We start from the raw sequence: 12,398 nt of genomic DNA, 5'->3' as shown, positions 1-12,398 counted from the left end.
ATACTCTTATACTAGTACTTCGTTTTGTATAATCTGATCCAGTTCAAAAAGGTCACTTAAAGATGTCCGATAGATTATCAAAACATTCGAACAGCGGCATAAAAACTCACATTAACTGTAAAATTGTAAAGTGGCAAGAGAAATTTCAGGACCCCCAAAATAAAATATCTGGTAATCTCGCACCAAATAATAACACGCTGAGATCTGACATACACCGAATACCAAAAATCGTTTTAAGAAAAAACCAACTTTTGGATATTTTTGTTCATTAAACAATAGACCATATGCCTCGTAAAAGAAAGAAAAACCTACATTATCTTTCATATATGATAGTGGGGAAATGCAGGTGCTCAAAATCAAGACTGTGGCATATTGATTGTAATTGAATTGATAATCTCTCGACAAAATTGGATATACCCCTGGGTGATAGCATTTATGAGCACGTGTCATACACACTCCAGTTTTGGACTACATTACAAGGCTATTTCTTTTAGAAGAGGGTGGAGATTTAGATAGAACAAAAAAAAAACCAGTACTTTTGTCCACATCTTTGCAATTTTCTTTTAGTTTTAAAGTTTCTTTATGAACTTCTATTAAAATAAACCCAGAAGCTACAGATTTAAAGACAGAATCACGACTCTTACATCACGTCTCTGCTAATTATACACACAATCCACTTCTGAGGTGTACATGTGTCTTTGAGCGCTTTGTCAAAAATAGATCCAATTTTTTTCACACTGACCGAACCTTCACATCTAGATGGAGAGCTTTATCATCATCATCATCATCATCATCATCATCATCATCATTATTATCATCATCATCTTCTTCTTCTTCTTGTGAAAAGATTAAATTCATTGTTTATTTGTTTTTAATGATATATTTGCGAGTTTTGCCATATTTTAGTGTTGGTAAATATTTATTGCATCCTCGCATACATGAGCACCCACTTCTCTTTGCAACAAAACTCCAATGTTTTGACAGTAATTGGCATCAAATTCACTTCAAATACCAAACTATCTTGCTCAAACTCTAAATAAACAGTATCAGTTTTATGGTTGCACTTTCTCAAATTCTTCAGGATCAAAGGTAGAAATATTATGCTAATACCTTCAGTAATGAAAACCAATTTTTTTTAAAGCGTTCGTATTGGAATCTGGAACTTCGACCAGCGTTTGAATAGGCCCCCTGTTACTCTGAAGAAAGGTGTTACTGTCGAAATCTTATAAATCATACTTTTTAATTATAGTTTAAATGTGATTGATAATATTTGGCGAAAACCTGCATTACACATTATAGATTATATTAAAGAAATATTACAAACTCGGTTTCTAACCTAGATAATTATATTTTTATGCTTCCAAAATTCAAATACCAAAACATACAGAATTATCCATGTCTTTACCTGCAGTTCTGTCTGTTGTATTGGCTTACTGTCTGTCTGCCTCTCTGTTTGCAAACAATCCAATGGTTCGCTTATAAATCGTTTGAGCTTCAGCAGGTAATTTTCCGGCATTTGACACACTTATATACATGTGCATGTATATCAATGCCCTTTTCAAATATATTTTGATCAGAGACCCTGCATGTGTTTGTCCGTCTGTCAGTCCGTGTTGGTAATTTCATGAACTGAATCTTGTTCGATCGGCTTTGCGATGTTTACTGGATAGATTGAAGACATCGCCGTTTTGCATTTTGATATTTCCTTATGTTAAGTGTATTAGAGTTCGTGTAGCCATGATCCGATTAACAGTTGCATATCATTTTTTTAACAAGTGACGAAGTTTTCGGTTCTTAATAGTAATAAGTTGTACAACAAGAAACAAGCAGCACACTGTCAGAAATATTTTCAGTTCAGCGGACAAAAAAATTGTGGATATAGATAATTACCTTATATCAAGGAACTTGTGTTCACACAACAACTAAGTAACACTAGGGGACCACACATGTTTGTATTAAACAAAAACGTCTTGTATTTTTATATCTCGATGTAGTAAAATGCTGTGAAACAACGTCATTTTGTTAAACCTTAAGACACCTTGTTTTCATTTTTTTTAAAATCAACAACTTTGTTGTTCTGGAAAATGGATGTATTTTCGCGATTTACAGCGTTTTGAATAAAATATTTATATTCTTTCGGTCGTTAAGCCCCAATCTTTCCGATCAAGACTTGCACCTGATGCTTGGATTTGCTTGTGCCCCGTTATAAGTGTTGAAATATTTGGTAAACTCCGTTGATAACGCGATTCGCCTTCTGGTGAGATAACAGATAAATGGGTTGATGTATATACCAACATTTTATCATTGCGGTATAAAATGCCATTTCTTCTTTATGAAATTGAAGCAGGTGTTTTCATATTTGAAAGGCCTCTTGGGTTTTAAGTGGTTTATTTATGTGCTTTTCCTGATTTTTCCGTAAATAATTTTAATTGAATGCAACATTTGTATAAATGATTCATCTAGATTAGAATTTTCTAATATGCAGTTCGTGTTTTCTGAACGTTAATATGTTCTAAGTTGTTTTTATTTTTCCTGATTACAAATTTTAGGTTAAAAATCTGAAACATATTATTTCCTTTCTTTTTTTTTTTGCATTGGATAATTATCGATTTGAAACTATAGACTTGTGAATAACATTTGAAAAAAGTTTGAAAAATATTCTGCATGTATATGTATGAATATAGTGTAAAGTATATGTACTAGTATATTTTTTTCTGTACAGTGTAGTATCAAAAGTAATTAATGTGATCTTTACGCCATGTATTAAAAATACCAAACAGTAGCATACATGTATACATGCAAACCTGTAAAAGACTGGTCAACAGGCGATTAATTAATTCGTGAATTTTAAGTTTACGTATATTCTTGAACAAAAGACAAACTATTGAATATTACAGTAAAAAAATGCTTATATACATGTAAGTTACGATCCCCCACCACCCCCACCCCACAGACACAAAAACAAGCCACAAAAAACAGCAACAACAAAATAACCAACAAAAACAAAGAAAAAATCCCAAAACAAAAAAAATCACTCCCAAGCATTCCTTCGAATTCAAAAGTTTACGAAATCATGATTGTTCCATATATGAAATTATATCAAGATATATCGAGGTTCCTTGGCTTTCCCTATTGCCACCACAACCGCCCCCCCCCCCCCCCCCCCCCGGAATAAGTGTTGATAACAAACAACTACAGCGTGGTTACTTGCTGCAATGGCACACTATAATTCAATGTAATTCAATGTCTGGAATTTGGAATATCAAAAACTTTGGATTGTGATTCAACACCAGAAAAAAACTTGTCAAAACTTCTGAGGATTTAATGTGGGTATGTAATATTTTTTTCACTCCTATTACGTCACCGGTGAAAATGTGTTGATGATCTAGATTGGCTAAGACATGAAGTTAACCATTAAAAACCCCGCAGTTCTAAATTTACGACAAAAATTTCTTGAATTCTAAATTTTAATCAATTTTGAATTAAATGTCCCCCATTAAAGCTTTGGAATCTATGAAAAGCTTATCATAATGAACTGGGCGTGAAACTTTCCTTTAATACTTTCGTTTGCTATTATCTCGTTATTATCATTTTTTAAAGAGAAAAAGCAGTCTTCAGACGCTTTGGAAGCCAAATGAATGCTTTTTAAAAATGTCTTAACGACAAGTTTTATGCCCTGCATCCCCGTAACACCTATTATAAATTTTGCGGATAATGCACATTCTCAATATTTGATATTGGCTCTAACTTCAGTATGCACTGATAAATTATTATTCATATAATGAAATTCTTTCAGAAGGTGTGCATGCCAAATGGGTTTATCTTATTTTATAGATTTGTTAAATAAAATATTAGGTAGGGGATGCTTATTGTACGGTGCGACACCGTTAAAACAACTAGGTAATATCGAAAACAACAACCAAGGGTTCATGAAACAATTCAGTTTTTAAGTCCGAATTGTTGCCCTTAAAATGTAATGTTGTCATTTGTTTGTTTGTTGTCCCTTTCAATTAGATTCTTTTCTTTTGTTGAAAAAAGTTGCTTCTAATTAAACATCCCATGATCCATACAAAGTTGTATAATGCAAGATTCCTGGTGACCCACCTTACCGAATAATCTAACATGCATTGATTTTTTTTTGGTAAATAAAGAAATAAATAATATCCTTGGTGGAAAAGACTTCTTTCAATAAGTACCACACAGTAGCCGATAGATGAGAAAAATCGCCAACTAAAAGCCTGCTGCGAACTTTAATCCGTTTGTACTTAATCGTAAAAAACCAAGCCTTATTGATCCTTGTCGCGGCTTACTACTTGCATCAATTTACGATGCTGGGCTTTTGTCTACCGTAGAAAACAAAAATATGAAGTATTTTATTATCTATAGGTTTGTCATCGGAATTAAGAATTTATGCTCTATTGGTGCATTCAACGACTTCTGCTTGCCTATAGATCTAGTGAATTCCTTTTCTTTGAGAGAGAGAGAGAGAGAGAGAGAGAGAGAGAGAGAGAGAGAGAGAGAGAGAGAGAGATGTTTTGGCACCCCAACGAGAAGACTACAATTGACCAATGTCTTCTGTTTCTCGCTCTGTACTAGATGATTTATGGCAGCAATACAAATTCCTGTTGCCCCTCGTTGGTCGGCAAATCTCAGCTGGGTAATTTGGTCGTATTCATCTCCATTATACTTGTAAAACGATAGCTTTGTTTCCAGCAGTACCAAATTGCTATGAGTTTGCCGCGATATTAGCTGTCAAAATAACCTTACTCTTCAGAAGCAAGCGAATACGTCCGAATTGTTTCTGTAATGAAGTCAGATGGCCGAGTTCTCGGGGTCTGGCAAGAGACAAAAACATCAAGGACAAACAGAGAAATTGATAGGCGAGGGAAGAACATTCGCTAATCTACGGGTCAGATATCTAAGAGAGAAAGATTAAGTTATTTTTAATCAACTTGAATTAGTCGAAAAAAGATATTAGTTATTTTGTTTGAAAACAAAAGATTCCAAAGGTTTTCATGTTTTATATATGAATAACAATACTATTTATAAAATTTAATTCAAAAACGATGTCAACAGCCCCAATCATTGGAAATTGTCTAGCGTTAATTTTGTGGTTCACTTAGTAAATCTTCAAGTTATTGCAAAATCGCCAAAAATAAAAAGATCATACTGAAGTTAGGTAAACAGTCAAAGCCATGTAACCGACCTTGAAAATTAATAGATGGCGCCATCTACATGTAATACCTTCACGAGTGGAAATGCAATGCATCACTTGCGTATAAAGTAATCGAGGCCCTCATTCTATTTCCCCTGGGTGAGGGAGGGAGGTTGGTTGCTTTTACTGAATTTCATAAGTCTGATTTTTTTTGTGGCGGGTCAGTAGATGGTTTTAACTCAATTTCATGTCTGAATTTTTCAGGGAAGAGGGGGGGGGGGGGGGAGGGGGGGCACTGAACTCCCTTCTCTTAAAGATTTGTGCATGCTTTCTTTAATAAATCTTCTGCGAGGTTTTGCCTTCCCTCTGCGATGATATGACATGTACTCAACCTCCATGACAGGCAACATCAATAGTCATCGGAGTGGTCTCACACAAGAAAACCCGCAATCTTCTTCATAATAGTGAAAGTTCATTGACCGTTTCAGTTTTAACAAAATGTAATCAGACACCCAGGGATCAAATGAGTTCTAACTTATATTTCCTCATCTAGATACAAAGTTAATTGTCTAGTGAATTATTTCTGATCGGAAAAAAATTGTCGCCCAAGAATTTTTTAGAAATTGTGTATATCTCGTACATAGTTAGACATCGTTTGAAAGAGAAATGCCATTATTTTAAACAAAATTAGTAGCTGAGTGATCAATTGGATGATATATCTTCAGCCAGACGTACTATACAGAGCACGTAAAAACGTTGCAGACAAGCTTTAAAAAAGCTGCATGGTTGCGGCTATCTTAAGGATGTGTTGATCTCCTGGAAAAAAGGAGTTCTGTAACTATTTACTGGAAAACTTTTCCTAAATAATAATTTATGGTTAAAAATCATATCTGTAATGTTAAGGTAGATCTGACGCTTAATATGTTGACCATTAAGCCTATTTAATGTGGTGGGGTACACCTGTCGATATTGATGTGGATTATATGTTCAAATTACTTTCACTGTTCTATAATTTTAAAATTTTACAATATTTTGACTAAAAAATATGTTTAAAACATTTTTGAAAAGGGAAAAATTAGAAAAGTGCCAGCGAGATTCGAACTTAAGACTCACATATTCGAATTAACGCCTACATCTACACTCAGTAACAATTTTAAAGTAAAAAATTACATAAACTAAAACTTGATGTTATTGCTTATTTTGATACTTGTAAGAAGTACGTCAGAATATGGAGGTGTTCCATCCGATACCACCTTAATTTTGATAGGAAGTACGTCACAATATGGAGGTGTTCCATCTACCTTAATACGGTTCTGCCAAATCAAACACCCGCAGAGATTGTTTTTTTGCAGATGACGGTGACAACAAATGCAACAGCATGCAATATCATGGCTTGAGCAGAGACCCTGATTTACGAAAGTTTATATCTGCACTCAGTATAACAGTTCATAAACTTTCAGGAAATAAAACGGTTTTATTACAGAAGACTGGCCTAGATGCTTTAGTTATTGACAATATGAGAAAGTTATAGGTAAATAAACTCCAGTATTTTAGTAGTTACGGCTGTCAGGAACTGTTCGGCTTTCCTTTGGAGAGCAATTTCTCTCCACAAAGGCACTCTGATATTATACCTTATATCGACCGAAGAAAATAATGGCTACCAGTGGTATTTGACAAAGTACTTGCAGTGTTGTGAGAAAAAAAGGCCCAAGTACAAAACTTACCGAAGACTCATGCTTTTTATTGATTTTGCCTTGTAAAAAAAAGACTAAAAAAGAGCGTATATATTTTCTATAGTTTTCATTTCTGTTACAAATAGTAATTATATACCTATTTCAATATGTAAAATTAAACAATTCGATTAAATGAACGCCAGATTATACTGAAGCCATTTTTCGCATTTAGTTAAATCATATATATATAAGTACATGTATGTATATATGTGTACAGTATCTTAAGCATTAATAAAATAGAAAAAAGCACATCAATTAAGAAACCATCGACATTTAACAATTGAAAGAAGAGCAAACTACAGAAAATATACATCATTTATTTAAATATGTATCATAAGTTAACGATTGCTATACCCCAAGGAATTAGTAGCTTCTATCATAATTTGTTAATATGTAAACGGTGTGACCGTTGGACCGAGCGCAGATTTAACACAGTGTAGTTTGATTTTTGTATAATAAAATCTATTTAAAACGCACAAAGTAGGATCCGCCAGTATAGTTGCCTACTCAAATCATTCGTCAAAGTTTAACTAAACGTCGCGTGCTCAGTCTACATTATGACGTCATATTTCAGACGTAAAACGTTCAAGTTTTGTCTTCGGAAATAGCCGAAGAGAGTTACGTGATTCCGAAAAAAAATTTCCTTCTTTCATTGTTCATCAATTTAATTCATATGAATGTCAATGTAATAAAATTGAATACTTTATTCAGAATCTAAAAGATCAGTTCCTTGACGTTTATGTTTTTATTTTCCATCTGATAATTGATAAGACATACATAGATTAAGTCGTGTTTCTTGATTGAAGCACTATTGAAACTTATCTGGTTTCCTTTTTAATTTCTTTAAATTCAAATTACCTTCTATTGAAACACTGGAACTTATTTTATCGAGTTTAGGGGCAATAAACATCGATAAGTACCAGTCAATCAATGATCGAACTAACTTTTAAAAAACAAAATGGCTGCCAATATGGCGGCGCCCAGGGCTGGAAGAAATTTTTTTTGGCCTTAGTACCCCTGATTCAACTTTCATTTTTCACTTATTTTCTTATATATACGTGTTACCATTAATCCTCGCTTCGCGAGGCGGGCTTCGCCCGCCTCTCGCTGCGCTCGGTATTATAGTGAGCGCAGCGAGGCGGCGCGAAGCGCCGCTCGCGTAGCGAGCTCCATAGACAACGTGTACGAACGGAGGAAATTCGAGTTGAAATCTGCACATTGTTCAAAGAAAATTTTGTGGACCCGCGTGAAAACGTTCTACTATCCCAGTGATCCTTTGCAGTGCATAGCAACATAGCGGAACAGGAAGCGTTTCTTAGGAAAATTCTTACCTGTTAATCGCATACATCATTTTCATTTAACAATAAAAAATCCGTTTAAAACCATTAAAGTAAACAACACATATGCTTACGTAAAAAACTGTACCTATGACGTCATTTCCTTCCCCGATTTTGTCCGACAGTTTACGAAAACTGTCGAGCGCAAAAAGTTAACTATGACGTCACAGTGATCTCGCGTTTTATATCCCCGCGATACATTTATAGAGGTGGATCAAGCATCTGTACTGAATGTAACGTGTAGGAAGTACTCAGTATATAGGGAGTCACCGTTAATACTGATACTGCGCTCGCTATTAACGGTGACTCTTTGGCTGATTAGTTTTGTTTTGATGATTTTTTTTTGCTCAGTAAATACACATGCAAGTTCCATGCTAAATTTATTGTCATATTGATCTAATCATTGTATACGTTAGTTAGGTGACAAAAATTATTAAAAAAGAAAAGTCTAATCGTTATTAGATCTACGTGTAGCCACGTCATTTTGTAATGAATAAATAAAAGAAAAAAATTAAACTGTAAAAATATCTACATGTATTTGTTATAGTTGCATATGTGGTCAAACCTTTCAATAATATTGGATATCACACACTAAAAAGAGGGGGAGGGCACATATGTCTACAACGCTTATATAGCGTACAAAAATTAAAAAGATTGAAAACAAAATTGATGTCACACAGGAAAATAATTAAAACACCGGTAACAACAAGGAACAAAATGAGAAATAACACAGACACACAATTTATTGATTTTAATGATCATTATTAAAAGGTAAAGTAGAGATAAAAAATAAAAAAAAACGGCTTTGTGTTTATCAAAATATTTTAATAAGTCTGTTTAACATTTTATTAATGCTCAGTGGTAGTTTTTTGTTTAAGTGTATAAGCCTAGGAAGGGACCATTGGAATAAAAGTTTGATATCTTCCGGTTCCTTGCGGTGGTAAAAGTTTTCGAGACAAAGCCAAATTTTTTTTGGTTTGGTTAAGTCCACGGGCTGCATTTAACAATGATGACATATGTGTGGCTCCTTCTGCGCTCGCCCCAACGGTCACACCGTAAAACATATGAGCGAGCGCAGCGAGGCGGCGCGAAGCGCCGCTCGCGTAGCGAGCTCCATAGACAACGTGTACGAACGGAGGAAATTCGAGTTGAAATCTGCACATTGTTCAAAGAAAATTTCACGAGGCCACGTGAAAACGTTCTACTATCCCAGTGATCCTTTGCGCTGCATAGCAACATGGTGGAACAGAAAGTGTTTCTACGGAAAATTCTTACCTCTACATCGCATACATCATTTTCATTTAACAATAAAAAAAATCCTTCTAAAAACATTACAGTAAACAACACATAAGCTTACGTAAAAAAAACTGTACTTTTGCTGACATATGACGTCATTTCCTTCTCCGAATTTGTCCGACAATTTACGAAAACTGTCGAGCGCAAAAGAATGTTAACTATGACGTCACAAAGATCTCGCGTTTTAAAGGGGCATGGTCACGATTTTGATCAAATTTTATTTTTCTGTTTTTATTATTTGCAATGCTTTAGGAATGCATTTCTAATGATCATATGACATTTGGGTGCCAGTCGTTGAGTTTTAAGCAAGATACAGGACTTACAATTCTTCGTCATGTAAACAAGGCTCGTGCCCTGTTTTTGTTTACATAGGTTCAATATACCAGTAAAAAAATTTTTAAAGCTAGTTTGTAAATCTTACCAATCATTTTAAGCATAAATAAACAGTTCCTAACGATTAACACATTCATTTTAGGTCTAAAACTGGAATTTTCGTTTCAACATTCAAAATGTAAACAAAAGTTTTGTTTACATAGCAAAGAATTGTAAGCTCTGTAACTAGATAACATCTTCGCTAGCCAAGGGTTTTCGGTCCACTTTGCTGAGCAAAGTGGACCGAAAACCCTTGGCTAGCGAAGATGCTAGATAATAACTCACCGAATGACTCTCAAATTTTTTGCTGTCTATTAAAAATGCCTTACTTAAGCATTGTAAACATTAAAATCGAAAAAATAATTTTTGACCAAAATCGTGACCATGTCCCTTTAATTTCCCGCGATACATTTAGAGGTGGATCAAGCATATGTACTGGATCATGTAGGAAGTACTCAGTATCAGTGTTAACGGTGACTCTTTGGCTGATTAGTTTTGTTTTGATGATTTTTTTTTTGCTCAGTAAATACACATGCAAGTTCCATGCTAAATTTATTGTCATATTGATCCAATCATATATGCATACGTTAGGTAGGTGACAAAAGATTATTAAGAAAGAAAAGTCTAATCGTTATTAGATCTACGTGTAGCCACGTCATTTTGTAATGAATAAATAAAAGAAAAAAATTAAACTGTAAAAATATCTACATGTATTTGTTATATAGTTGCATATGTGGTCAAATAATATTGGATATCACACACTAAGAAAGGGGTGAGGGCACATGTCTACAACGCTTATAAAGCGTACAAAAATTAAAAAGATTTAAAATAAAATTAATGTCACTGAGGAAAATAATTAAAACACGGGTTACAACAAGGAACAAAATGAGAAATAACAGACAAAATTTAGTTTTACTGATTTTAATGATCATTATTAAAAGGTAAAGAAAAGATAAAACATATTGTTATACTTTCATGTTAAATACTGAAATCTGATTGGTTAAGACGCAGTTAATAATATTTACTATTACCCTCAGCGTTAGCAACGCACTTGGCAACGGGTAACATTAAAAAATGTTACATGCGCGAAAATTATGCGCGTACGGTTCGCTGTAGAATTCACGTTATTCCTATATAAAAGCAGTAAAATTTTCTTAAATTTTTTAAAAAAGACATTCAGTATAACAAAATAAATAGTGCCTGTTTGGGAGGATAACAGTTGAAATTGACACCCCTCGAAAACCATTGTCAACCTCCGCTTCGCGTCGGTTGACAATGGTTTTCTCGGGGTGTCAATTTCAACTGTTACCCTCCCAAACAGGCACTATTTATATAATTGTATCTACATAAAAAAAAAACGGCGTTGTGTTTATCAAAATATTTTAATACAATGTAAGTCTGTTTAACATTTTATTAATGCTCAGTGGTAGCTTGTTTAAGTGTATAAGACTAGGAAGGGGCCATTGGAATAAAAGTTTGATAATTTCGGGTTCCTTGCGGTGGTAATTTAAGTTTTCGAGACAAAGCCAAAGTTTTTTGGTTAGGGCAAGTCCACGGGTTGCATTTAACAATGATGACAGATGTGTGGTTCCTTCTGCGCTCGCCCCAACGGTCACACCGTAAAACATATTATGTTAAAAAAAACAACAAAAAACTATATGTACAGTGGGGATTTAAATAATCGGACGCCAGATAACCGGACGCTTCAGTTTACGGACCATTTTATTTGGGAACAGATTTTTTTATCCGTTATTTTGTCTCATTTATCTGGAATTAAAGTGCAATATGAGCCAACAAATCCTACAAAAAAGGAGTAAATTAAGGTGTTACGTTGTTGCATTGTTTTTATTTTTGCAATTTATGTATCTTCTCTTTTTTTAACAAACGTCAACATTTTTTAAGCAGTGAGCACGTTTAAGTGTTTGCTCATAGAAATTTTTTTTCGCAGATAAAATTTATCTGATTTTCACTATTTATCAAATGAATTGCATAATGTCTGCGCATTATCGTGGTCTTTTTTCCCCCTTCTCTTCTTCTTCAAAACTAGCAAACGATTTTGCCGGCTATCGAGTCAGATAGCCGTGATAGCCGAGTCTGGAATTTGTCACGAAACTTCCTAACCCGACTCTTTATGTCTCCTAACCCGATGTTTAATATCCCCTCTTATCTTTCAGTACTTCATAAAGTCAATCTGCCAGGGTACCTTTGGCGCTTTGGAAACGTCACATTCGCACGCGTTTTTTTTTCTTTCTGTGAGCAGGATGCTGCACTCACAAATTTCACACAAAACCCTAATCTAATGAAGCAATAAACCTCAAGGATAGAAATATATTGTTACGATAATCGTTAGTTTTATATGGCCAATGTCTAGATTTATTGACATATCTTGGTAATATAAAAAGAAAGATAGTGTTTGTACAGTTTCTTTTTGTGAATGAAATTGCCTAAATGGTGAAGATACTTTGAGTTTTGAGTGATGGATATCTCTGTTGATCAAGCGATAGC

This window comes from Crassostrea angulata, chromosome 8 (assembly GCF_025612915.1).
Source record: "Crassostrea angulata isolate pt1a10 chromosome 8, ASM2561291v2, whole genome shotgun sequence".
In the NCBI taxonomy this organism is placed as follows: domain Eukaryota; kingdom Metazoa; phylum Mollusca; class Bivalvia; order Ostreida; family Ostreidae; genus Magallana; species Magallana angulata.
The sequence above is the reverse complement of the archived record's forward strand: the minus strand, read 5'-3'. Positions refer to the sequence as shown.